The sequence below is a fragment of the Trachypithecus francoisi genome, unplaced genomic scaffold (assembly GCF_009764315.1).
Source record: "Trachypithecus francoisi isolate TF-2019V2 unplaced genomic scaffold, Tfra_2.0 Lachesis_group5, whole genome shotgun sequence".
Taxonomy (NCBI): Eukaryota; Metazoa; Chordata; class Mammalia; order Primates; family Cercopithecidae; genus Trachypithecus; species Trachypithecus francoisi.
In genome coordinates this window covers 35,441,220-35,469,059 of record NW_022681470.1, presented here as the reverse complement: position 1 = coordinate 35,469,059, position 27,840 = coordinate 35,441,220, and the positions used below count along the sequence as shown (strand labels likewise).

Genomic DNA, 27,840 nt, shown 5'->3' with positions numbered 1-27,840 from the left:
GTTTAAATGATGATACAGATGATACATTCACACAATACAATGCTACCACTAAAAATGATAGTAGAGAGAAACTATCTTTGAATGCAACACAATTATCCCCAGAAGTATACAAATACTTTTGATGTAAGTACAAGAATATTTTGCTTATTTTTATTTTTTATGGTTTCATTTGTTTTACTTTTGAGACATACAAACATAATGTACATATCTAAGGTATTCTGTGTGATGAATTTTACCATGTAGACACCCACGTAACCACCAATCAAATATGGTGAAACCCCGTCTTTACTAAAAAAAAAAAAAAAAAAAAGTAGCTGGGCATGGTGGCATATGCCTATAATCCCAACTACTCAGGAGGCTGAGGCAGGAGAGCTGCTTGACCCAGGAGGCGGAGGTTGCAGTGAGCTGAGATCATGCCACTGCACTCCAGCCTGGGCTACAGTCTCAAAAAAAAAAAAAAAAAGAAAGAAAGAAAAGAAAAGAAAACATAGACATTTCCAGCACTCTAGAAGGTTCTTCTTTGTTGCTTCTCTTACCCTTCTAGCCCCAACTCCTAAACACCATGCTCATGCTTCTATCACCACACATGAGTTTGACCCTGCCCTAAACTTTATGTAAATGAAGTCATGAAATAACTACTTCTATTAATTATTAATCTACTATTTTAATTACTTCTATTAATTAATCTACTAACTATTAGGCATCCTAATTTCAGTATGACTTCATGAAGTACGTACTCTTTTGTGTCTGGTTTCTTTTGCTCACCATTTTATCTGTGATATTCACCCATGTTTGCTGAGTACAGCCACAGTTCATTCTTTTCCACTACTGTACAGTGTTACACTATAAGGCTATACCACAAATTATTTATCCAATTTTTTTGTTGTTGTTGTTGACAGACTGGGAGTGATGACGAAGTTGCTATGGACATGCCTTGTTTGCTATGGCTATGGCAGTTTTATAACTTATTTTTATTTTATTGCCTCTTAATTTCATTTTAACTACTTCTATTAATAAAATAAAAAAGATCAACCAACCAGAAAAAATAAAAAAAGATCTGCTATACCACCACACAGACAACGACTCTTAACATTTTTAACATTTATAGTTCACATAACTGAGATCTTGCTATACATGCTATTTTTTTTTTCTAAATCAACTCCTTTTAGTTATTTTCTCCCTTTTATCTCTCCCTCTCCCTATTTTAGACCAGTAAGAAAATGAACATTTACATTTAGTGTGCAACATTTTCCACCTTACAAAATCGTCTAAACACAACAGACATAAAGGTTTCAGAGTTGTTTGCTTCATACAAATACTTGGTATATCCCTCTTCATCTTGCTCTTCTCAAATATTATGGCAACACCGTCATATCACTGATTATTTTTCCTACCTTTAACAGCTTTGCTGAGATATAATTCACATACCATACAATTCACCCATTGAAAATGTACAAGTCAATGGTTTATAGCATATTCACAGACGTACAACCAACAACACAGTCAATTTTAGAACTTTAGATTTTCATCATCTCAGAAAGAAATCCATACCCTTTAGCTACCACCCCCTTTCCCCTGCTACTAGCCTAAGCCACTAATCTGTTTTCTACCTCTAACTGCTAGTCTAGGGGAGGAACTGCTGGGTCATACGGCAACTCTATGTTAAATTATTTGAAGAAGTGCCTCATGGTCTTCCAAAGAAGCTACATCCATTTACATTCCCACGAGTGTATGAGGATCCCAATTTCTTAACATCCTTGCCTACACTTATTATCTAACTTTTTCATTCAAGCCATCCCAGTGGTGTAAAGTGGTATCTCACTGTGGTTTTGATTTCATTTTCCTGATAGCTAATAACATCAAGTATCTTTTCATGTGCTTATTGGCCACTTGCTTATCTTTGAGAAATTTCTGTTCAGCTCCTTTGCCTGTTTTTAAACTGAGTTGTCTTTTTATTACTGAGTTATAAGAGTGTTTATACATTCTAAGTTTCTTGTTACATACAACTTGCAAATATTTTCTCCAATTCTGTGTATTGTCTTTTCACATTCTTGATGGCATCCTTTGGAGCATAAAAAATTTAATTTTCAAGTTCAATTTACCTCGTTTGCTTTGTTGCTCCTGCTTTTGGTGTCATATATAAGAATCCTTCACCTATTCCAAGGTCATAAAGATTTACCCCTATGTTTTCTTCTAATGCACATATATACTGATTTCTATTAGGTCTATGCCCAGACATGAAATTGGTGGATCACAGAGCACATACAGATACAGTTTTAGGCAAATGCTGCCAAAGAATTTTCCAAAGTGGCTGTACCAATTTTCAAACCCACTTGAAATGTATAAGGGTTCCAAATGCTCTACATTCTTGTCAACACTTTGTATTTCAGATTTTTTAATTAACACCATTCTGGCGGGTATGTAGTGGTATCATATTATAGTTTTAATTTGCAGTTTTCTGAAAATTATGTATCAGTACTTTTTAACCTTGGCCATCTGAACAATTCATTTTCTAAAAAGCCTGTTCCAGTCTTTTGCCCATTTGTTTTAAAGCTGGGTTGTCTGAATTCTTTTGTATTGATTTGCATACTTTTAAATATACTCTATATACGAGTCCTCTGACAGATGTAAGTATTGCAAACACTTCTTCCAGTGTGCTACTTGCCTTTTTTCTCTCTTAATAGTATTCTTTAATGAATAGACGTTCTTATTTAATGAAATAGTCTTTTCTGGTTAGCACTTTTTGCATCCTGGTTTAAAAAGTCTTTGCCTCCAAGAGGGTCATACAGATAATTTTCCATGTCTTGTTTTAGAAATTTTCATATTAAATCTATAGCTCCTTCAAGGAGCAAAGAATCTCTATTTACAGAACTATTTCTGATAATGGGGGAAAAAGAAAGCTTCACAACTGATTTCATGAAGTCAGTGTAATTTTGAATTCAAAATACACCCATATAAACCTCACTGATAAATGTAGATCTTAAAGAACTCTAAGACACCAGCAAGTCAAATTCAGCAGTGTGGGTGAAAAAATGCACCACAGCTAAATACGGTTTAACTCAGGAATGCAAAGATGGTTCAACAGGAGATAATCCATTAATGTAATACATCCTATTAACAGATTAATGGAAAAGATGATCATCTCTACCTGCAAAGAAAAAGCACCTGATGAATTCGACACTTTTATGTTTTTTTAAAAACAAAACAAAACAAAACAAAAAAAAACCTCTTAGAAAACTAGTATGACAAAGCATATCTACCAAAAGTCTTAAGTTATTTATCAAAACCAATATTAAGGCATTATAATTAATGATGAAATGTTAAAGGTACTCCTATTAAAATCAGGAACGTGGCTGAGCGCGGTGGCTCACCCCTGTAATCCCAGCACTTTGGGAGGCCAACGCAGGCAGATCATGAGGTCAGGAGATCGAGACCATCCTGGCTAACATGGTAAAACCGTCTCTACTGAAAAAAACAAAAAATTAGCTGAGTGTGGTGGCACGGGCCTGTAGTCCCAGCTACTTGGGAGGATGAGACAGGAGAATTGCCTAAACCCAGGAGGCAGAGGTTGCAGTGAGCTGAGATCTCACCACTGCACTCCAGCCTAGGCAACAGAGTGAGACTCCATCTCAAAAAAAAAGAAAAAAAATCAGGAACAAAAAATTCAGAATCATGTATCGCAAGGGAGCCCTTACTGCTGCCTGGCAATCATACTCTCCCTCTTCTATTCACTTTCTTACTTTTGACAAATGGCTATGTCATGTAGTATTCCTTCTCAAACCTCTAATACATATTCCCATTCTTCCTTACTCTCAGATGATGAGCTTGGTCTCTATATACAAAGGTAAATTGAAACACTCATGAAAATGTTCTCAAGCTACCACCATCATGTGTCTATCCATATACTTGTCTTTTCTCCTATTTCTATAGTAACTCTCGCTACTCCTGGTAAAGCAAAGGCTAACCCTTCTGCTTGTACAAGATCAGGTGTCAGCAAACCACAGTCCACACTGCTTATGCCTGCTTTCATTTGACAACAGCAAAGCTGAGTAGCAGTAATGGATTGTATTGCCCAAAATGCCTAAAATACTATCTAACCTTCAAAGAAAAAGTCTGCTGACCTCTAAACTAGATCATATCTCCTCTCCATATAATCATGAACGCTGCTGGTTGCAAGTGCCCACTAAATTCAGTGCAGAAGAAATAAAGTAAAATCCCTACAAGATACATAAAATATCAGGGACATATCAGATATACTGAAGACAAAAGATCCTAGGGCCAGATCACGTATGAAGCATGAAGATTTTGAATGGCATAAGACTTTTCAACAACCACTTCAAACTAGAAAATCAGGCCAGACATGGTGGCTCACACCTGTAATCCCAGTACTCTGAGAGGCCAAGGTAGGTGGACCACTTGAGTCAGGAGTTTGAGACTCGTCTGGCCAACATGGTGAAATGCCATCTCTACTAAAATTACAAAAATTAGCCTGGTGTGGTAGCACACGCTTGTAATCCCAGCTATCTGAGAGGCTGAGGCAGGAGGATCACTTGAACCCAGGAGGCGGAGGGTGCACTGAGCCAAGATCACATCACTGCACTCCAGCCTGGGGGACAGAGGAGACTCTGTCTCAAAAACACAAAAACCAAAACAACCAGAAAATTATAATCATCTGTTAAATTTGGAGAGAAAATTATTTTTACCTTGGAATTCTATACCTATCCCTGCCACATTATCAACCAGGTGTCAAAGCAGAAGGAAAATATTTTCAGCAATACACACATCTCAAAAAGTTTACCTCTTCATATACTCTTTCTTGAAAGTTACCAAAGGATGCATTTCACTAAAACAAAGGAGTAAATCAAGAAAGTGGAGGACATGGATCCAGAGATCACAGGCTCCAACACAGAAAAATGGCAAAAAGAATTCTCACAATCAGCTGGGTGTAGTGGCTCACGCCTGCAATCCCAGCACTCTGGGAGCCCGAGGTGGGCAAATCACTTGAGGTTGGGAGTTCGAGACCAGCCTGACCAACATGGAGAAACGTGTCTCTACTAAAAATACAAAACTAGCCAGGTGTGGTGGCGCATGCCTGTAATCCCAGCTACTTGTGAGGCTGAGGCAGGAGAACTGCTTGAACCCGGGAAGGAGAGGTTGTGGTGAGCTGAGATCATGCCATTGCACTCCAGCCTGGGCAACAAGAGCAAAACTCTGTCTCCAAAAAAATAAAAAATAAAAAAATAAAAAGAATTCTCAGAATCATGATGAAGGGAAGTCACAAGTATAGCTACACAGAGTAAGTGGTGGGCAAAAGTGTAGATTTGAGCAAGAAGATAAGAGAGCTCAAGAAGAATTTCATTCTTTTTTAAAAAACTGAGTGGTCAATTAATTACCTGATGTGTTTGATGATATTGGGACACTTTGTAGAAAAAAAATCAGAGACAAATAGGAAACCAAGAAATAAAAAGAAAAAATCAACTCCAAGAAATATAATCATAGTACACTGTAAGGTTCCACTGCAAACATATTTACAGTCATAATAATGTAAACAAACGCTGATTTAATCAAAAGCATGACTATATTGGGAAGACAGTGGGAAAGAAATCTCAAGGTGGCACAAGAATCCTAAAGCATAGACTCATCTACCACAGCAGAAAGCCAATACATAACATCTAAAATTGAAAAACAGGGCCAGGCGTGGTGGCTCACACCTGTAATCCCTGCACTTAGGGAGGCCGGGGAGAGCAGGTCAAGAGTTGAGGTCAGGAGTTCGCAGCCTGGCCAACATGGTGAAACCCCATCTCTACTAAAAATACAAAAATTAGCCAGGCGTGGTGGCACATGCCTGTAATCCCAGTTACCTGGGAAGCTGAGGCAGGAGAATCAGTTGAACCCAAGAAGCGGAGGCTGCAGTATGCCAAGATCATGCCACTGCACTTCAGCCTGGGCGACAGAGCAACACTCCATCTCAAAAAATAAACAAATAAAATTGAAAAACAAACAGTAAAAGCATATCATTTTAAAATTATGTAAATAAATATCAGAAGAAGCACCTATGGTTGCTCTGAGAGCAGGACACAGGAGGGAAAGTCATGAAGAGATGAGACAGAGGACTGGAGTTTTAATTACAGGTTATCTGAGTACCTGGCTTGGGGCCAGAAAAATTCAGATTTCAAATCTTGTTGAATTTCAGATTTTGTCAGATTTTGGAAGACTTGCATTTGCCAGTTAGGCATCCCAAATCCAAATATTTAAAACTCAAAATGCTCCAATGAACATTTTCTTTTGAGAGTCATGCTGACACTCAAAAAGTTTAACATTTTGGATTTCAGATTTTCAGATTCGGATGCTCAACCTGTATAACCCTTGTAGTACAATTTTCTTTCTAACTGCACAGCTGTATAAATATTAATTTTTTTAAAAAAGGGAACAAAACCAGGGGTGCTTTGTTATTCATAACAATTAATACCCCACAAATATCTGAGCATCACTATGTGTCAGATACTTTTCTAGGTGCTAGGAAGACAACAGTGGACAAAATAAGCCCTTGCTCTCCTGAAGCTTACAATCAGAGAGTGAGGCAGATAATAAACTAATGTATGTTCTAATGTCAGATAAAGCAATGATGTAAAAATAAATAAATAAAGCAAGGCAAAGGCACAGAGTACGATGGGGGATGCTATTTAACAGAGTTTTCAGAAAAGACTGCTTCCAGAACAACAAAAGGAAATCAAACTGAAGAAAATCTGTTCTGAAAAAAAAAAAGTCATGTAAGTGAAATAACAGAAAACTATCAATTAAATTCAAGATGAGAGATTCAAGTCTTTTACACTCCAAAACAATGTATTACTCAAAAGCCAGAACCAAAAGTTTCTCTGTAATGAAATAAACTGCCAAGCCTCCTCAAGCTAAGTCATATGAATACTGCTATATCCACATACCTGTATGTCTATATAGATCGTTCCCATATCCCTAACTAGGTACTTACTAAAGTAACTATGTAAATTTATATTCAAACTTTTTTCTTTCCATAGAATAGGTAAATGTAACACATTTTAAATTCCAGTGTTTTATTTCTATTATGTAGTTAAAAGTTTTCCTAAATCAAAAGCTCAAGACATTAAATCAAAAAAGATTCCACATTAATTCCACAGTACTAAAATTTATCATACCCAATCTTTATTCTCTCACTAAAAAGGAAACAACAGGAAATTTAAGACACATTTAAAGAAACAATTTATAGGGTAATGCAATACATTCATTTTCCTCTCCAAGGAACCTCAGGTTGGGGTAGTTTCAAGCTATTTGAATTATCTTTCATTGAAAATTAACTTAAAAAAAAGTAGTCATATTAAAGTGACAATTTTATTCCAAATACAGGCATTACACAATATCTCATATTCAAAAAATGGATACATTTCAACATATCTTATTCTCACACCGTGTATCATTAAAATTAAAAGTAAACCCAAACTATGTGTCTATTTTACATAGCAAAAAAAAAAAAAAGCATGCTTTGGGAGAAAATAAACGAGTTTAAAGTTTAACTCACAAAAGAAAACAAATTTGATTAAATACATTTCAATTAATAGTTTAGTTTAAGGTTTAAAAGTTATTTTAAAAATTTCTGGAAAACCAGATTGTCAAGGAATTGGTTCACTCATAGCCAGAAAGAAAAAGGTGATATTTTAAAATTTTAGACCAAAAAAAAATTTAGATTCCCTTATAAATAAGTGCCAAGAGAGAATATTTTCAGCAAACATTTCATTTAACTACATAAACCAAAAGAATAAGGCTATCTAACCACATGCAAACTATGCATCATCTGACTTCAGGTAGAATATTTATCTTTGGTATACTTGGTAACCAGGAACCCAAAGTATATAAACATATGCATATTTTAAAAAATTTGTCAATGTTTTTGTTCTCCAGGCAATAATTCCCACTATCCTCAGAAAGAGAAAAACAATATCCTTAACCAAAAAGTTATCAGAGGAGTTTCTACTTCTTAAACTTTTAAACTAACATTTTTGCCCACTTATCAATTAAACCCCATCAGGGCACAGACCTGTCTCTTCCCCTGTTGTGTACCCAACCTCTAGGGGACTAACTGGCACCAAGTAGGTACCCAATAAATATGTGCAGAATGAACTGAGCCTCTGGAAAAAGCTTAAGTGTTTTAAGTTGCAATAGGACAATTTCACCTATATATTCATCATTCACTACACTCAACTCGAATGACGTAATAAAAAGACTCATACCAGGTATTTAAAAACACACACACAAATATATTACTCACATATGTACCTGACTCACAAAGCCAGTTTTTCAGTTATATTTTCTCTCAGGAAAATTTGATGTATTCTTTCGAGTATTACATATAAATATTAGAAAAGCATGTTGTGTCCTGACAAATGCAAGTGTTATCTTCAAATTTATGTTGCAATCTGAAAAAAATCTAGGCAAACTAAACAGTATTTCCAGAGTCCTGCCCCAAAGTATTACTAAAAGTCAAATTCCTTAATTCAATGAAAAGTGAAATAAGGCACAGTGGCTCACGCCTGTAGTCCCAGCTCCTTGGGAGCCTGAGGCGGGAGGATCGCTTGAGCTCAGGAGTTTGAGACCAGCCTCAGCCAAATAAGGAGAATCCACCTTAAAAGAAAAAAAAAAGTGGAATATAATGGAAAAAGTGCACATCTTACCGTTTAAAAACTATGCTGAATCTTAAAAAGAAAAAATGAACTAGGCTTAAAATACACTGAAATTATGTATCCCAAATGGCATTAATGCCTTTACATCTTGATATTTAGATCTGCCTAAAAAGACCTTTGAAGCTACATGATAAACTTCATGCCTACAAAGCTTGAGTTAGAGGTTATCTTTGTTAAAATAATACTGTTTGGATGTTCAGTTTTGGAAGTTTCCTCATAATTCTAAAGTAAGATATTTAGCAGTAAGAGTAATACACTTATATGTACGATTCTATAGCACTTGTTCTATAGCACTTGTACAAGCATAATTATCTTGAGTGGAACAGGCTTCATAATGAGCAAGCTATGATCTGCCTAACAGCAATACTCTGCAAACACGGACTGAAAAGTTTCCTAACATTCTGATGGTCATCTTCAAAGAAACTTGAACAGGAATCGATCTAATGGTCCATACAGAAAAATACCCAAGACAACTCACAAACACTGGTAAGAAAACAAGGCTCTCTATAGCAACTAAAGTGTTGGGGAAAAAAAATCCAGGGAGCATAAACGATAAAGCTCAATTAACTGCTGCCTGTATGTTTCTACTTTATGGTCTTAAATACACACTAGGCATTAGATATTTCTTTTAGTGTTTTTTTTTTTTTTTAACAGAAATTTAGTATTTCAATTGCCCCTCCTCCACAGCTAACATCAGTGCCCTTTCTTTCTCCTCCCTTACCCCTCCCAGCTCAAACAAATTAACATTTGTACTAGGTACCTCCTATCAGCTCGCAGCTTCTTCCCAAACACGCCCACGTACACTGAAACTGGCCTGCGTCTACAAAACACACAGCTACAGGAAAAGAGCTTGGGGGGAGGGGGAGCTGAGGGGGGGAATAATTCGCTCCGCACAGGTTTACGGCTATTTTCCAGAAATTAGCTCCTCGCTCATGGCTCGTGTTTCTCCCAAATCACCTCCAAAGCAACGGTGTTTATGAGCCTACCGAATCCGATACTGCAATGGAATTCCGGATATTTGCAGACAGATCTCCCGGCTTTGCTTGTGTTTGATGAGATACGTTCGGAATCTCCTTTTTTCTAGAGCCCGGTTCCTGGCTGTACAGCAAGCTGACCTGAGGCTGCGGCCCCTGCCCCACACCCGGGCCGCGCGACCGGCCCGAGGCCAGCGCAGGACGCAGCCCCTCCGGGGCCGGGGCTGGCGGGGCAGCTCGGGCTGCGGGCCGCTCTGCAACAGGTCACCCTGACCGCGAGTCCGCGGGTTCGCGGGCGGCCAACTCTGCGGCCAGGCTTCTGGGCGCAGCCGCCGGGGCCAAGGGAGGGGGTGTGGCCCGGCTTCTGCTGGTCGTGGCTCCGAGGTCCGGGATCGGGCTCACCTGAAGGTAGGCTGACGCGCCGCTGGGGGTCAGAACAGCGCGGGCGGAGGCTGGGGGCTTCCGCCACCCCAGAGGGAGAGCGAGGCGGGTTCAAGGGGTCTCCGCGCCCCCCGCTTCAGGACGGCGCCCCCAAGCGGGGACCCCACGACCGCTCCGACTCTGAGAACCCGCGGCCGAGGGAGGCGCGCCCCCCAGCGCCCCTCTACCTCAGTCCCAGCTCCGCAACCCCCTCCCTGCGCGCAGGGAGAGCAGCCCCGGGGCCCGCGGCCGGCAGAGCCACACTCCGCAGCGCCGCCGCCGCCGCCATTCCCCGCGCCGCCCGGGGGGCGCCGCGCACCCACCCTCCCTCCCTCCCCCGCATCGCCCCGCGGCCTGAGCCCACCGACCTGTGCAGCCGCGACCGTCGCCTCAGAGGATGGAAAGACGACGCCGGCCTCACGCTTCGCCGCCACGGCCGCCGCCTAGAGTAACGCTCACCGACCCGAACAGTCACCGTCTCTCATTCAGCGCCCGCAGCAGCCGCCGCCGCCGCTGCCGCCGCTCGGGGGAGGAGAGTGAGCTGGAACCACCCCGTCCGCGCCAGGGGTGGGGGAAGAGAGCGGACCTGGCGGGGGCGCGCGCCAAGCGGGCGGGGCGGAGTCGCGCGCGCGCGCGCGCACCAACGGAGCGCGTTCGCGGGGCCCCTGAGCACTGCAGCCGTCAGGGTCTTAACCTTGCGCTTCCCGCCCGCAGCTTTTCGGCCCAGCGGAGCCCAACTGCCGCCGGGGATCGGTGTCCGCAGCGCGCGCAGCCAACCGCAACCCCCATCGCCCGGCGCCTGCTGAAAGGAGCGGCTCCCACCGGCCAAAGAAGGGGGCGGGAAGGGTTGGGAGGATGGACAGGTGGGGCGTCCGCCACCGCCTGGCCACCCGCTCCCGGCACGCGGCCCTCTGTGAAATCTGCGGTGATGTCTGTGGCCTTCAGCACCCGGCTCTTCACCTTTAAGGCCAAAGTCTGGAAGCACTTGGCCCCAAGATCAAATATCCAGCCCACGCCAGCGGTGTTTTTAGAAGTCACTGCGGACAAATGAGGGGGCTCCAGATATGGCGAGTCACCCCACTGCCGTAGATAGGGTCATAAATTATGGTGATCAGTATCCTCACACATTAAGATACGGGAGGTATTAGAAGTAGGCCTTTGTAGATGTCACGCAGGGTCCTACCCTTGACTTAAGGGGCAAATGACAGAAATTGGGCGGAAAGGTGTTTCAGAGAGTGTACTAAATGGGTGGCCTACTTAAAACTAGCACCATTTGATGCAGTGTGACTGTTAACGGAAGGTTTTAAGTGAGCCGCCTTTGTATCTGCTGTCATTAGACCATTTGGAAATAGATAATTATTTGATGATCTGCAGTTCTTTCTCTAGGTAATGTGCAGTAGAATGTGGAAAGAATACTATGTACCAGCATTAAGTGTAAAACATGGAAGGACCAATAATTCACTATTCCCATTTGGTTTCTTTCCTCCCTTTAATAACCGCTAAACAGAACTGGTTAATCTTGAACGTTGAAGAATGCTACTTATTTCCTCCTTTGATTGCCTTGTGTCATAGCCCTTTTACTCTAGTTGGGGAAGCAAGAATGCCCTTCAACCCCCTTCTCTCAAATAGGGTTTCTTCTTTAAAGCACCCCAACGCAAAGTTAAGTCAAAAAGAGAAACAGCAAGGATAGGCAACAAAGTTCATAGTGTTTCATTTTTATTCCATTTTACTTTCAAAGAAAGTCTTGAATCATGACGAAATCACTATAAGTAGAGCAATCAAAAGAAGAAAAAAAGCGTTCCCCCGCCACCAATATTTCAAATGACAAGAGTCCAAAAAAGAAAAGAAAAAGGAAGATGATTGGTAAAAAGGAGGGAAATGTATTATGTATACAGAAAGTATTCCCGTAGATGTTAGTTGCTTCAAGTCGCAAATAAACAACAACAAACTGAATTAGCACTTGGAGGAAAAACCCCTTCCAGTTATTGAGTTGGGTAAATGTTTAGTCTTTTAAAAGTGTTACTGAGAGATTAAGGAAAATGTTGTTGGCTAAATGCCAACAATAATACATACACCATACATACCATTATCAAACATAATTAAGTGCTCTTGAGAAATAGGAAAACTGAGGAATGGAACTCTTATGTTGTTAAATGTCATACAATTACTTGAAACTTGAATTAGGGTTTCATAGATATAAATGAGCCAGGGTCCCTACATCTGCCAATAATTTTCACAGCTTATTGTAAAAGCAGTGAAGTTTTCACTTGGACTTTGAAAAGAAAAAACCATGTGACTCATGAGCAAGGCCATGGATATACTAAATTCTTATGCCTACTGAATTCGAATTTGAATAATTAGCCCAGATCTGTTTCTCACGTTGATAACTTATAAAACAATACTTTTATTAACCTTAAGAATTGTGTTAAGTTCAAATTTGTGAACTTGGTAAGATTAAGAATTTGTATATAGGCCGGGCGTGGTGGCTCACACTTGTAATCCCAGCACTTTGGGAGGCTGAGGCGGGCGGATCACCTGAGGTCAGGAGTTTGAGAACAGCCTGACCAGCGTGGTGAAGCTGGTCTCTACTAAAAATACAAAAAAAAATTAGCTGGGCTTGGTGGTTGGCGCCTGTAATTCCAGCTACTCAGGAGGCTGAGGCAGGGGAATCACTTGAACCCGGGAGGCAGAGGTTGCAGTGAGCCAAGATTGCGCCACTGTACTCCAGCCTGGGCGACAGACAGGGGTCCTACTCAAAAGAAAAAAAGAACTTGTATATAAAAATATAGAAAAAGGTCGGGCGCGGTGGCTCAAGCCTGTAATCCCAGCACTTTGGGAGGCCAAGACGGGCGGATGATGAGGTCAGGAGATCGAGACCATCCTAGCTAACATGGTGAAACCCCGTCTCTACTAAAAAATACAAAAAAACTAGCCGGGCGAGGTGGCGGGCGCCTATAGTCCCAGCTACTTGGGAGGCTGAGGCAGGAGAATGGCATAAAACCGGAAGGCGGAGGTTGCAGTGAGCTGAGATCCGGCCACTGCACTCCAGCCTGGGCGACAGAGGGAGACTCCGTCTCAAAAAAACAAAAAAAAATAGAAAAAAATATAGAAAAAAGTTTGTCCTCAATCTCTTTTATAAAATAAGTGTCCCTTCCCATTCATTGATAAATGAAAGCAGTGGCTTTTTACACCAAATTTTCTTTACCAGAGCACTTTTATCACAATTAAATTCTGTGCGTTGCTTTATGGATTCCAATTGCTTTTGCCAAAATACAAGAAATATGCAAAGTCTTAGTATAACAAAAAGTACTAATGTATAAAATAGAAATGCCATTATGTAAAACGGAAATCAATAAGAATTGAATATGCTTAAAAGTCATTTCAGAGGAATCACCATTATGCAATAGTTTTATTACAATCCATCAAAATTATTTCTAAGGGGCAAGCCAAGGAACTAATTTAGATATAGAACAAACAGTTCAAAGAGACCACCACTGCAATAAACCAATCAACAAGCAACACAATTCATTACAGCTGTCAAAACAAAATCAAACTGGCATGGTAAGAAAGCTTATTTTTTCAGTAATACCTAATTCTATTACAACCAAAAGAATTTCAGTAATAATATATACCTTTGTTATTTCTCTAACCTTTAATCTCTTTTTTCAAATATATATAGTTGCTGGACATTTTGAAGAAATTTGTTGGTTGTGTTTACGATATCACAATTTAAAATATAGTCAAAGTTAGCATTCCCAAAATTCACCTTGAGGGAAAGGATGCGTAAGGGAACTTCCAAGGGCTAGACAGACATTTTCCAGAAAACTGACACTATGGTAGAAGGAGAGCCTGCCGTAATTCCTAATCAAGAGAGATATGTCACAAGTCTCCAGATACCAACAACAAGGATAATCAACAGTCCGTTCAAATCTGAGCACCATGTTAATTTTACAGTTTACATTTACAGTTAAGTTGCATCTCACAGGGGCAACTCTATGTGGGGTGTTGAGCAGCAGGGATTTATTTGCTTAATAATCGTTAATGTTTTCCTAGAATAATTCTTCAAAAGGCCGGAAAGTATATAAATGTTTGCACACACTTATGCTTTTCAATATTAACTTTAAAGATAGTTTTAGTAGGCTGGGCGCAGTGGCTCATGCCTGTAATCCCAGCACTTTGGGAGGCCAAGGCGGGCAGATCACGAGGTCAGGAGATTGAGACCATCCTGGCTAACGCAGTGAAACCCTGTCTCTACTAAAAATACAAAAAAAAAAAAAATTTAACTGGACGTGGTGGTGGGCGCCTGTAGTCCCAGCTACTTGGAGAATCGCTTGAACCTGGGAGGCAGAGCTTGCAGTGAGCCAAGATTGTGCCACTGCACTCCAGCCTGGGTGACAGAGCAAGACTCCGTCTCAAAAAAAAAAAAAAGATAGTTTTAGTAATGACTTGTTTATCTGACAGTATTAGGAAAGGGGGCAGTAAGGGATTGGATATAATTAGATATTCTAAATAACAGATTTTCATCTTGAAGTACTAGAAACAATTTAATTTAAATCATTTTTATTTATTTTTCCTGAAATATCACCAACTCTGTCTTAAAGTAATAAAACACAGTACAGTTGTCTTGGTATCCACAGGAACTTCCAGGGTACCCAAATCCATGGATGTTCAAGTCCCTGATATAAAATGGCAGAGTAGGCCAGGTGCAGTGGCTCATGCCTGTAATCCCAGCACTTTGAGAGGCCGAGGCGGGCAGATCACGAGGTCAAGAAATCGAGACCATCCTGGCCAACATGGTGAAACTCTGCTTGTACTAAAAATACAAAAATTAGCTGGGCGTGGTGGCGGGCACCTATAGTCCCAGCTACTGGGGAGGCTGAGGCAGGAGAATCGCTTGAACCCGGGAGGCAGAGGCTGCAGTGAGCCGAGATCGCACCATTGCACTCCAGCCTGGCAACAGAGGGAGACTCTGTCTCAGAAAAAATAAATAAATAAAATGGCAGATTTGCATATAACCTATGCATATCCTCCCGTATACTTCAAATCATCTTTAGATTACTTATAATCTCTAATACAATGTAAATGCTATGTAAATCATTGTTAAACCATATTTTAACATATTATTTTTTATTGTTGCATTGTTATTTTTAATTTTTTTCCCTAATATTTTCCATCTATGGATGTGGAACCCATTGACATGGAAGGCCAACTGTATAGCTGAACCTATTTCTGATAGCCTAGAGGTGCCTCAGGAATAGGTAAAGATAAAAACAAAAGCTATAGAACCAAGATATCTTCAGGAGCCAACAAGTACTGTACTTGGTACTCTTCACCATATGCTAAGTAATCACAGCCTTCCTGCATTATTCTGAGTCTAATGGATTTGGTGGCCCTCATAACTGATCTTTCTGCTGTGCCTTCTTGTTCTTGCCCCTGTTGCTACAGACTAGCTCTGCACACACATTTCACACACACACACCTCCCCTTGAATTGTCTTATCATGTTAGAGTGGGCTGGGAAACTAAATAACCAATGTTTAAAAATGCATATAAGGCCAGGCACGGTGGGTCACGCCCGTAATCCCAGCACTTTGGGAGGCCAAGGTGGGCGGATCACCTGAGGTCAGGAGTTTGAGACCAGCCTGGCCAACATGATGAAACCCTGTCTCTACTAAAAGTACAAAAAATTAGCCAGGCAAGGCGGTGGGCGCCTGTAATCCCAGCTACTCAGGAGGCTGATGCAGGAGAATCAGTTGAACCCGAGAGGCGGAGGTTGCAGTCAGCCGAGATCTTGCCACTGCACTCCAGCCTGGGCAACAAAAGCAAAACTCCATCTCAAAATATATAAATAAATAAGCATATAAAATAAGAAAAGTCTAAAACAATTCTGATATTTTGGGAGCATTTACTTAGTGTAAAGACCTTCCACTTGCTCTGTATTTTGGATCATTACATTTACCAGACAACTTTTTTTCCAGATAAGTGAATTATTACTATATTCTACTTCCTTTATAACATTTTTAGGCATTATTCTTTACATTTAATGAATAAAAGGAAAGGATTTTGGTTGAGTGTTCATCTCTATAGTTTTGTTTTTATATATTCTGCATGTTAAAAGAGGTTAGAAAATTTTTTAAAAACAGGAATTCATAAATGCATACCAATAATTAATTGATAAAACAAATGGAGCAAAAGGAAATACTCTTGCTTATGGTAGAGTGTTGAGAGATTGCTGAAGTTAGCAAATCATCATTTTGCAACCAGTTAGGGCAAAGATTGGGTGAGGCAAAAACCATCTTATATCTAAACATAGGAAGACATGTTGATGAGGAACAAGATATTTGCATGATCTTACAGTATTTTTCCATAGACTTCTTACTAGTTGCAAGGAAAAGAGTAATTATACACTGGATAAATTGGACAAAACCCTCACCAGGTGATGAAAATTAACATCACTGATGAGGGACAGATGGACATCATTTGCCTCCAGATGTGATTCCCCGAAGACACAGCATCTAATGAGGAAATGAGGAATCCAATGAGGAAATACCAGACAAATCCCAAGTGAGGAACGTTTTGTTTTGTTTTTTAAAAGGGGTAGGGGTGCTGTATCCTTCAAAGATGTCACTGTCATAAAAGATAAAGGCTGTGAAAATATTCCAGCTGAAGAGCCATGACAGCTAAACGTAATATGAGATACTAGACTGGATTCTTTCCTGGAGGAAGAAGAAAATGCTATATAGGACACTATTCAGTTAATTGGAAAACTGATGGTAGACTGATTAGATAAAAATATTTCATCAATGTTAAAGTCACTGAAACTGGTAACTGTGCTGTGGTTATGTCTCTATTCTTAGAAAATATATACTGAAGTATTTCAGAATGAAGGGCCAGGCCGTAGGTATGGTTCTGAAAAAAAAAAACAACAAAAAAAAACACACATATATAGGGAGAGAGAAAACAGAAATGATAAAAAGGTAAAATGTTAATAATAGGCAACTCTGGGTAAACAGTAGATATTCTTTGCAGTCTTTCTATAATTTTGAAATTAGTTCAAAATGGAACGGTTTATTTAAGGTTACAGTTTTAAAGAAGCAGGAGCAGCAGAAGTAAGCAATCCATAGACTATAACATCAGAATAATTTTAAATGACCACCTTACTGCAAGATCCCATATGCTTTCTGAAGTTATTGACTGCCTCCATGAAATTGCCTCATCTTTCAGGTTAAAATTAGAGAGACAAGATGTCTTATAATTGAAGAGGCATCTTATTCACCTTTTCATTTTATAAATGAGGGAACTGAGGCTCAGAGATTCAAGAGACTTGCTCAAAGCCCCTTAACCACTTATGACAGAGGACAATCTTGATTTTACTTCTATCTCTACAACTGCTAAGCTGCTACGGCCAGTTTCTATCACTTTCTCTCTTTTCTCCTTCCTGACTTTGCGTTTCCTAATAGCTTTGTATTGTCTTCTTTCTATGATTATACAAGGAACCTATATGCGGCCCTACTCTTTGAACTATCACTGCTCCACTGGTAATTCTTACCCAGGCTTCTGTAGCACATCTCTCATTGCCCCCATGATGTCTACATTAGGACATTTCATCATCAGTTCAACCTCTACAGGTTCAAACTGAAAAAAACCATAGAAGAAAAAATTGTAACGGCTAAGAAAATCTATTCATCCTTACCAATAATCAAAGAAATGCACATTAAAACAAGATTTGTTTTGCCTAATAGCTTGCCCAATTAATAAGATTTGTAATATTTTGTTCTAGCAAGGATGTGGGCTACAGACTCTTTCATATCCTGATTAGTGTAAATAAGCATATCTCTTTCATGGACAATTTGCCAAAATCAATGAAAAAATAAATGTATATAAACTTTGACCCAGCAATTTCACACATAGGTATTTGTCTTACAAAAATACTGTGATACTGTTCAAAGAGACGTACAGGACTGTTCATTAAGCATTGTAATAGCAAAAATTGGAATAAATGTCCATCAACAAGTGAGTCAGTAAATACAAAATCACAGTATTTTTTTACAGTGAAAAGATAGCTCTATATGAACCAATATTGGAAAAAAGTTGAAGAGAAATATACATACTATGATTTCATTTCCTTTTATGTACATAGAAATCAGCCTAGAAAGCTATACAACAGATTATTACAAGATAATAGAATTGGGAGATGGAGAAGAGAACTTTCATTTTCTACTTTATACATTTCTATTGTTTGTTGTTGTTGGAGGATTTTGTTGCTAGAAGCATGTATATCTTCTATAAAAACAACAAAGGTGTTGCTTTCTTTTTAAACTGAAAATATTTAATTCCTTAATCATCATCCCCTCCAACATCACTGTTTCCATTATTTCTTTTCTCTCTCAGGCTTTAAAATGACCTTTAGGCCGGGCGCGGTGGCTCAAGCCTGTAATCCCAGCACTTTGGGAGGCCGAGACGGGCGGATCACGAGGTCAGGAGATCGAGACCATCCTGGCTAATACGGTGAAACCCCGTCTCTACTAAAAATACAAAAACTAGCCGGGCGAGGTGGCGGGCGCCTGTAGTCCCAGCTACTTGGGAGGCTGAGGCAGGAGAATGGCGGAAACCCAGGAGGCGGAGCTTGCAGTGAGCTGAGATCTGGCCACTGCACTCCAGTCCGGGCGACAGAGCGAGACTCCGCCTCAAAAAAAAAAAAAAAAAAAATGACCTTTAACTCTTTTTCTCTCCTTCGTCATGTATCCATTTAGTCCTGATTCTTGTAAAAAAATTTTACTGCAATTATTAGCACCAACCACATGTGTAGAAAGGTAATTCTAACTGATATCTTAGATTTAGCTACTCCTCACACCTTTCTTTTCACACACATTTTCCTACACCACTATTTTCATTGTGTCACACGTCTTCCTCATCCCCCTCACTTCCCAATTCAAAAATCCCCAGCTGTTGCTTTTGATTTAGTAAGGTGATATCTAGGGACTAACGTAAGCCCAGTCTCCCCTACTAATTCACCTCATCACCACTCTACACACTAGCCAAACCATTCTTTTATGTATTCAATAAGCGAACACTTATTCTCTGATCACCAAATACCCTTCTACTCCTGTCATTTCACTCCAGTGCACCTTTTCCATACCCTTTCTGTCTGTTCTAAGACTTTCTTTAGGATCTGACTTAAAACCCACCTCTACTCCTTCCAAGAGGATGTGCTGATTGATACGTCTATTTCACACTGACATCTCCTTTCTCCAAACTCCTGTTGAGGTTTTCACTGGCATCCTGTCTCACTTTGGCAATTTATTATGTAATGCCTTACAGTTTTGTCAAAGTGTGAACTTCTCATATCCCCCAACAGACTGTAAATTCCTGGAAAGCACGATCCCTGATTTTTTCCCTGGATTCATTTTTGCTGAGCATTTACAATAGACACACAACACATTAAATGCCTTACCTATGTCACCTTATTTAGTTCTCACAACAACCTTGAAAGGTAGATATTTTTGCCACACTTTGGTAGTGGGACAAGGTTAAATGACTTGTCCAAGGTCATGCTGCTAGGAAATGGCAAAGTTAGTTATCAGATCCAAGCAGACCAATTCACAGTCTCCATGCTCTGTTGCCTCCCTATAAAACTGCGTTTCCCATGTATTCATCAGTTAACAACACAATGTCACAGATGTCAATGAGGCTTGGAAGATACTTATTGAATATAATATGCTTTGTGCTAACAATCAGCAATCCAACATGTGCTACCTGGTACATGTCTAATACAGGTTTAGTATTTTCTATAATTTAGTCCTGTTATAGAAACTTATTCAAGAGCTCCGCAGAGTAAAACTAGTTTCAAAATCTTAATACTTTTAGAATAATGGGAAAGTTAAATTGGAAAAAAAATGGCATTAGGTCCAATTCCTCATTTTGTCCACCCAAGTGTATTAAAAATATATGTTTCAGGAGATAATTTTCTACCATAATAGCACAGTAATAAAGTTAGTTATCGCATTACAGATGGGAAAGGCTTACTGCATAACCACTGAGTCTACTTCCCTGGAGAGATGCAATTCTATCTGTGGTTTCACATTCCAGAAAGAAGTATTCTTACTCCTTCTGGAAATTAGTAACATAAGCATTTTAAAGTACTTATGTTAGATTAACCAATAAATTTTGTATAATTTTTACTACATTGAGACTTCACTCAGCAAGAAAGACTTTCTTAATTATGATATAATCCAACATATACAGGTTTGATATTCATTGTTGAGTGCTGGCAATTGTATTTGTCACTAAAAGGCACTATATAACAGAGTAGTTATTAATTACGATTATTAGACTTGGGAAAGTATAAGTGGTAATAAAATTAGTTACAAATTGACTTTCAAACTACGACTCTAGTTAGAAAACATGACTTCAAAAATAAAAACAGCCTGATGTGTTAGTCATTTTTCAAAAAATTGGTACGAATATACTGATATGTATTACACTATAAATGTTAACAGTGTTGAACCTAAAATAAAATCACTTTAAAACTAATGGGCTTTAGGGCTGAGTTACATCTAAACATAAATACCCGCAAAAACTTACTTATATTTCAGTACTTTTTGTTCCTATCAATGTTATTAATTTTGAAATATACCCACAACAGAGGCAGTGCTTCTGGCAGATAAAAACCAAATTTACTGACCACCTTCTATACGTGGTAAATTGAATATACATGTTTATCCATGCTACCTCCCAAAATTTCCCTAAAATTATAATAAAGAACAAAAAGAATGGAAGAGAGGGAAACAAATGATAAATTTTGGAAGATAGAGAAAAAGACAAATAGTAATTGAGTTAGTTAAGCAGAGAAAAATGAAATCCACTGCCTATAGAGGTGAAAGGCAAAAATAAGCCAGCTGATTTGCACAGCAGAACTTTGGAAATTTTGGGAATTGGAGACACCAGATACTAAGGAAAATGGGGATGAGAAGTGCCTCTAAAAACAATACTGGATAAAAGTCTGTAAAAAGAACAGTTGCAGCCTCCGTCCTACCTCAAGCTACCACACCATCCCCACCCCAAAAGGAGAATGCACTTTTGCTCTGTGGAGATTTAAACTGGAGAGATTGAGGAGATGTATCTGACTCTTAATTATGAGCAAGCAGTGAAGGACCACCAAACATTTTAGGAAAGTCTCTCACATGCTAGGCAGAGAGCATCTCCCAGTCCCAGCCAACACCCACCCCCACACCAGCCCCGAACATACCTGTCTCCTCCGAAAAACAGAGAGAAATTTTTTTAAGTTTAATATCTGTGGAAAGATACAACATTGCATTCATTAACATTGCATTCAAATAAGGCTACGATGCTATGAAAAACTTACAATCAAAGAACAGAAAAAGGCTCTTACAAATTACAAATATAATAGCTAACATAAAGATGTTAACAGGAAGTTGGAAAGTAAATTGAAGTTTCCCAGAGAGTAAAAGACTCTAGGTCAGGCATGGTGGCTCAAAGCCTGTAATCCCAGCACTTTGGGAGGCCTAGGTAGGAGGACTGCTTGAGCCCAAGAGTTCGAAACCAGCCTGGGCAACAAAGTGAGAAGCTGTCTCTACAAAAAAATACAAAGATTAGCCAGGTGTGGTCGCGTGTGCTTGTGGTCCCAACCACTTGGGAGACCGAAGCGAGAAGATCACTTGAGCCTGGGAGGTTGAGGCTGCGGTGAGCTATGACTACACCACTGCATTCCAGCCTGGGCCACAGAGTGAGACCTTGTCTCTAAACAAACAAACAAAAAACTCTAGACCTAACCATATTGTAACTCTACACTGAGCTAAGAATGTAGGCAAATCAGTGCTTTATAAACTGCTGATGGGAAAGAAATTGGTAAAATTTCTACTGAGGACAGTTTGGCAATTTCTCTCAAAAAAATGTTACAAATTCCATTTCTAGGAATTTTATCCTACAGATAAACTCATTTGTGTTTAAAAAGAGGTATATGCAAAGACAGTAATAGTAAAAGACTAAATATACTTAATGTCATCAATAGGAGACTGTTCAAATAATTACATTACACCCATACACTGGAATGCTGTGCAGCCGTTTTAAAAATGAGGTTGCTCTAGATGACCCACATGGCATGATTTCTAAGGCATACTGGAAAAAGCAAGACATGGAACTTTGTGCTTAAATACAGAGAGCACATTTCTAGAAAAATACACCTGAGTTGACAATGATGGTTACCTCCGATAAGGGGAACTGAGGGCTGGGGCATGGGTAAGAGGGAGACTAAGTTTTCAATGTTTGCCCTTTTGTATCTTTTTAATTTTGTATCTATTTTTTAAAACTATTTTTAATCTATAGGGTTAATGCTTCCATTTATCTTCATTAAAATGTATTCATCTCTAATCAAAATAAGGTTTATAACTCTCATCTGATTTATTCCTAAAGCCTTTAGGATCTTTTGGTTAAAGCACCCAAAATTAGACCCTGAACTATAATAACCAATACCCTTGAATTGAACATGGCATCTTATTATAATCAATTAAGGTATACTGTCCTCTTTTTGGTTTTTAATTATATGGCAATACTGATAACTGGTGATCCAATTTTATCATAGTCATTGTGCATGTACCTCTTTTCCTACACTTCTACCATGACCTATAGCCTCTAGTAAAATGGTGGTCCTGAGTGACTGTGAACCTGTACACATCCCTCCCCTGACCTGCAAAGGTGATGGAGGACCTAGGCCAAGCTCAATCTTCCTGCCTCTTCCGGAAATTTGGAAAAGGGTCACTGAGAAACAGTCAGTTAGCCTTAGAAGCCAAACCACAAGGTTATGTAGTGCTCAATTAATGGCAGAAAAGACACAAGTAAGCAGAGAAAGAAAGCCAGTCTCCAGAGAGAGGTACAAGGCTGATGAGGGACAGAAACCACATGGGAGATGATTCCTGTCTTTCCAATTCCAGACCCATTGGCCTTTTATTGCTTGTACATCCTGGTGCTTGTCTGCTATGTCTGTTTCTTAAGCTGGTGCGAGTAGTTTTCTATTCCTTGTGCCAAACCATTCCCTCCCTCCCTCCCTCCTTCCTTCCTTCTTTCCTTCCTTCCTTCCTTCCGTTGCTCAGGCTGGAGTGGAGTGGCATGATCATGGATCACTGCAGCCTTGACCTGCTGGACTAAGGTGATCCTCTCACCTCAGTCTCCTGAGTAGCTGGGGCTACAGACGCGCACCGCCACACCCAGCTAATTATGATGCAGAGTCCTTCTTTTTCTTTCTCTTTCTTTCTTTCCTTTCTTCTTTCTCTTTTCTTTCTCTTTTTTCCTCCTTTCCTTCCCTCCCTCCCTTTCTCCCTTCTTTCCTCTCTTCCTCCCTTCTTCTCTCTCTCCCTCCCTCCTTCCCTCTCCCCTCTTCTTTTTTTTTCTTTCTTTTTTCCTCCTTTCCTTCCCTCCCTCCCTTTCTCCCTTCCTTCCTTCCTCTCTTCTCTCTCTCCCTCCTTCCCTCTCCCCTCTTTTTCTTTCTTTCTTTCTTTCTTTTTCTTTCTTTTTCTTTCTTTTCTTTCTTTCTGTCTTTCTTTCTTTTTCCTTTCTTTCCTTCTTTCTTTCTTTCGTTCCTTCGTTCTTTCTTTCTTTCTCTTTCTTTCCTTCTTTCAAATGGGGTCTTGCTCTGTTGCTCAGGCTGCAGTGCAGTGGCATGATCATGGCTCACTGCGGCCTTGACCTGCTGGGCTCAGGTGATCCTCCCACCTCAGTCTCCCGAGTAGCTGGGGCTACAGACACGCACCACCACACCCAGCTAATTTAGAAAAATTTTTGTACAGAAGGATGTCACTGTGTTGCCCAGGCTGATCTTGAACTCCTGGGCTCAAGCAATCCTCCTGCCTTGACTTCCCAAAGGGCTGAGATGTAGACTATTTTCCAGCCTCCTTATTAAAGACTGATCTTTTATTTATTAATACTTCTCAATATTTATCCCAGTAGAAATAATATTATAATGGGAGCATGGTGATGTGGAAGTTAGTCATCATTCTCCCAGTAAACCACAGTAAACAACTCAACCTTCCTTTCTATATCCAGTTTCTTTTACTTTAAAATTAGGATGAGAATATTTGCCTTACCTTCTTTATAACTTTAGTCTGAGGATTAAGTAATATTACAAAAGCAAAGACAACTTTGAAAAGTGTTTTAAGGCTGGGCACTTTGGGAGGCTGAGGCAGGCAGATCACTTGAGGTCAGGAGTTCAAGACCAGCCAGGTCAACATGATGAAACCCCATCTTTACTAAAAATACAAAAAATAGCCGGGCATGGTGGCAGCCACCTGTAATCTCAGCTACCTGGGAAGCTGAGGCAGAAGAATTTTTTGAGCCTGGGAGGTGGAGGTTGCAGTGAGCTGAGATCACATCATTGCATTACAGCCTGAGTGACAAAGCCAGATTCTGTCTCAAAAAAAAAAAAAAAAAAAAAAAAGTTTAAAAATAGCAGGTATTATAAGTAGTATTATGGTTATGTGTCATAATATCAATTTCAGAGCACTTCCTGAAATCACTGAAGTTAATTTGAGTGTTTGGTGTTAACTTGAAGTTGTAAGGCCTGCAGGGTCTTAGTTGTCTCCATTTTCTTTCCTTTGTTTCCAGATTGCTGACCTGGATCAATACATCAATGTGCAGGCTGGGCTGTGTTTGCCTAGTTCCAGATTTGTCCCTCAACACTATCTTTCAGACACCTTCCAATTCTCTGCTTCCCCAACCCCTGGCTAGCCTTGTCCTACCCATGTCCAGGTCAGGCTCCTGGAAAATGAAGCGGGCCCACCTTGTCTGGAAAGGGAATTCAAACAAACTTACCTGGGTAGCACTTCATCAACCCACCCCATTCTCTCCTGAGTTGTTCACATGATAAACCCATGTCAGACTCCAAACTCGCATTGTAAAATCTCACTCTCCTGCCACATCTCTGCAATATCTTAGAGAGACAGCCACCTCATCGTATCAGATCAATTAATCATCTTTCAACATCTATCCCCCTTCAGGAAAGACAAAACTCCATCCCATCCGTCTTACAAACATGTACTCTCTTCTGACTTCTTTCCCTGGGATATTTATTTCAATTTGATATTACCTGAATACATCTATTTCCCATTATGCAGGGCACTAGTATGATTTTCTCAGGTTTCATACAACCCCCTAGTGACAGCCAAATGGATGCTTAAGCTACAAATGAGTTAGGTTTCAAATGAGATATGAATCCTATTCAATTAACTGTATAAAATTTGTTATATAACCAGCAAACAGAAGTTTAAGTCTAAAAATAGTATTCAAGATCTAGGACAAGAGGTGGAGACAAAAATCAGGAAGAATATGAAATCCTCAGGAAAAGAGATAATTAAACTACTAGGTTAGTATTTGTTTTCTACAGAAAAACTTCCAACATAACCCATGCTATAGTGGGATTTAGAACATACCGATAAGAAAGTAAGTTTCCTCCCTGAATGTCATCAGGAAGAAACTAAAAGTGTAAACTTGGAAACTGCAGCATGCTAAAAATCTCTCTTCACATGAAAAAAAGAATGTGTTATAATAGAAAAAATTATAAAAAGAGGAGTCTGGAAAAATAATTGTCTGTACACAAAAGTGATCATATAGTTAATACAAATATTCTTAAGAGTGGAAAATGTCACTCTTTCTGACTCATACCAAGCAATGTCTTGATATACAATCTATTCCCAAAATGAATCTCTCTACCAGGAATGGTGGGGGGTGGAGATGGAGAGAGGAAAGTTAGGGGTTGTACGGATGATCAGTTCTGTTGTTTAGCTATGTAATCTAATAAATTCTTATCTGATTCATTTCTTGCTCATTTAATGGGAGTCTCATCAGCCTCTGAGCAGCCTGATTAAATTTCTCATCCTGCAAAGCCAAGGTAGAACTAGTCCCAATAGTACCCCATGAGGCCCCTCCTAAAGGACTAGATTCCCCTCATGTTCGTCATGTTCATTGTTACATTTGGCATCTGGGCTCCTTTGTGCACCAAAGACTAGCCTATTTTTTAAGTGTGCTTATCATTGTGTTGCCAGTTGGCACTGCCCTTCCAGGGCAATCTCTGTCTTGTATTTCATTAATGTATAACTTCTTATAATAGACTGTAAGTTCCTTGAGGATAAAGGTGCCTTCGAATTTGTAGTCCTTTATTACCACCATCCCAATGTCTTGCACAGAGAAAATTTTCACTAAAAGGTTTTCATACATAACAAATGAAGGTGAACAATACTGATAATGCACAAGTCACTTTACCAAAGTCCTCAAATTAAAATTTCCACAATCATAAACCACGATTCCTTCAAAATCCAGGTCATGGCTCACTTTCTCCAGAAAGCATTCTCTTTTATCCCTTGTTTCCTTAATTCTTATTTCTTGATTTTTATTAGGGATATGACAGTGTATACGTTGACTAAAGAAGCTGTTTTTAATGTTATACATGTTTCTTTTTTTCTCTTTCTTTCTTTTTTTTTTGACAGAGTCTCACTCTGTCACCCAGGCTGGAGTGCAGTGATGTGATCTCGGCTCACTGCAACCTCTACCTCCCAGGTGCAAGCTATTTTCCTGCCTCAGCCTCCTGAGTAGCTGGAATTACAGGTGCACACCACCCCTCCTGGCTAATTTTGTATTTTTAGTAGAGTCAATGTTTTGCCATATTGGCCATGCTGGTCTTGAACTCCTGACCTCAGTGATCCACCCGCCTCATCTTCCCAAAGTGCTGGGATTACAGGCATGAGCCACCGTGCCTGGCCTGCTGTACCTGTTTTAAAGACATATTATAAGCAGATGCTTTCTCTTCCCAGCTAGTTTCTAAGTATTTTTGAAAGTAAGGAACCATATCTTCAATTTCCTCACACCATTCATACACGATTCTGCATACAGTTTTAACTAATATTTATCCAGTGCTTTCCAGGTGCCAGGTGGTTTTTAAACACTTCATATGGATTTGATCAACCCTCATGGCAACACTACAGTACTAGACATAAGTAACTAACTCAAGGTCACACCAACAGAAAGTGGCAGCACCAGGATTTGATCTCAGGCAGTCTTGCTCTAGGGCCCCTTGTCTTAACCACTCTACCTTACAGCCTCCTAAACAAAAAACATTAATATAAATCTGCTTTATTGCCATGTAGACAGAAAACATTACAGTAGCTTCAAGAACAATTGGTTTAATCTAAAAAGTTTATTAAAGCCATGCTTTTTGGTAAATGGTGGTTTGTGCTGTAGTCAGACAGAAGAGATTTTTCTGCTCCTTTTGTTTCTCTCTTTGCTCCTTTTATTATTTATACTGCTAAAATAGCTGCCTTACTACCATAATGTGATTCTGTTTTTCATGGAAAAGTTTGCACTACCACCAAGTTATCCATAACACCACAACTTCTTGACAGGTTGGTCATTTCTGACACTTATGTACGTCTCAGAATGTCAGTCCCAAGGCCCCTTGCTGCTCCTGCCTCACATACAACAGCAACAACAGATTTACCTGAGGGTGGGTCTCAGCTCTGCTACTTACCAGCTATGGAACCTTTTTTCTTTTTTCTTTTTTTAGTTGGAATCTGCTCTGTTTCCCAGACTGAAGTGCAGTGGTACGATCTCGGCTCACTGCAATCTCTGCCTCCTGGGTTCAAGCGATGATCCTACCTCAGCCTCCCAAGTAGCTGGGATTATAGGCATGCACCACCACAGCTGGCTGATTTTTGTATTTTTAGTAGAGATGGA

At 39.8% G+C, this 27,840-nt stretch overlaps 1 protein-coding gene and 1 pseudogene across 2 annotated transcripts in view; one reads left to right on the top strand and one right to left on the bottom strand.

The window, feature by feature from the left end:
• RALGPS2 (Ral GEF with PH domain and SH3 binding motif 2) overlaps nucleotides 1–10,740 on the bottom strand; it is a 187,337-nt gene extending 176,597 nt beyond the window's left edge. Inside the window, exon 1 of one of the 2 annotated variants that reach the window (XM_033200593.1) lies at nucleotides 10,474–10,740. The gene's annotated coding sequence lies outside the window, so the exon portion shown is untranslated. The remainder of the gene's footprint in view (nucleotides 1–10,473) is intronic. The other variant, XM_033200592.1, reaches the window with a different exon arrangement.
• LOC117076759 lies at nucleotides 9,579–12,522 on the top strand (annotated as a pseudogene).
• The last annotated feature ends 15,318 nt before the right edge of the window (nucleotides 12,523–27,840 follow it).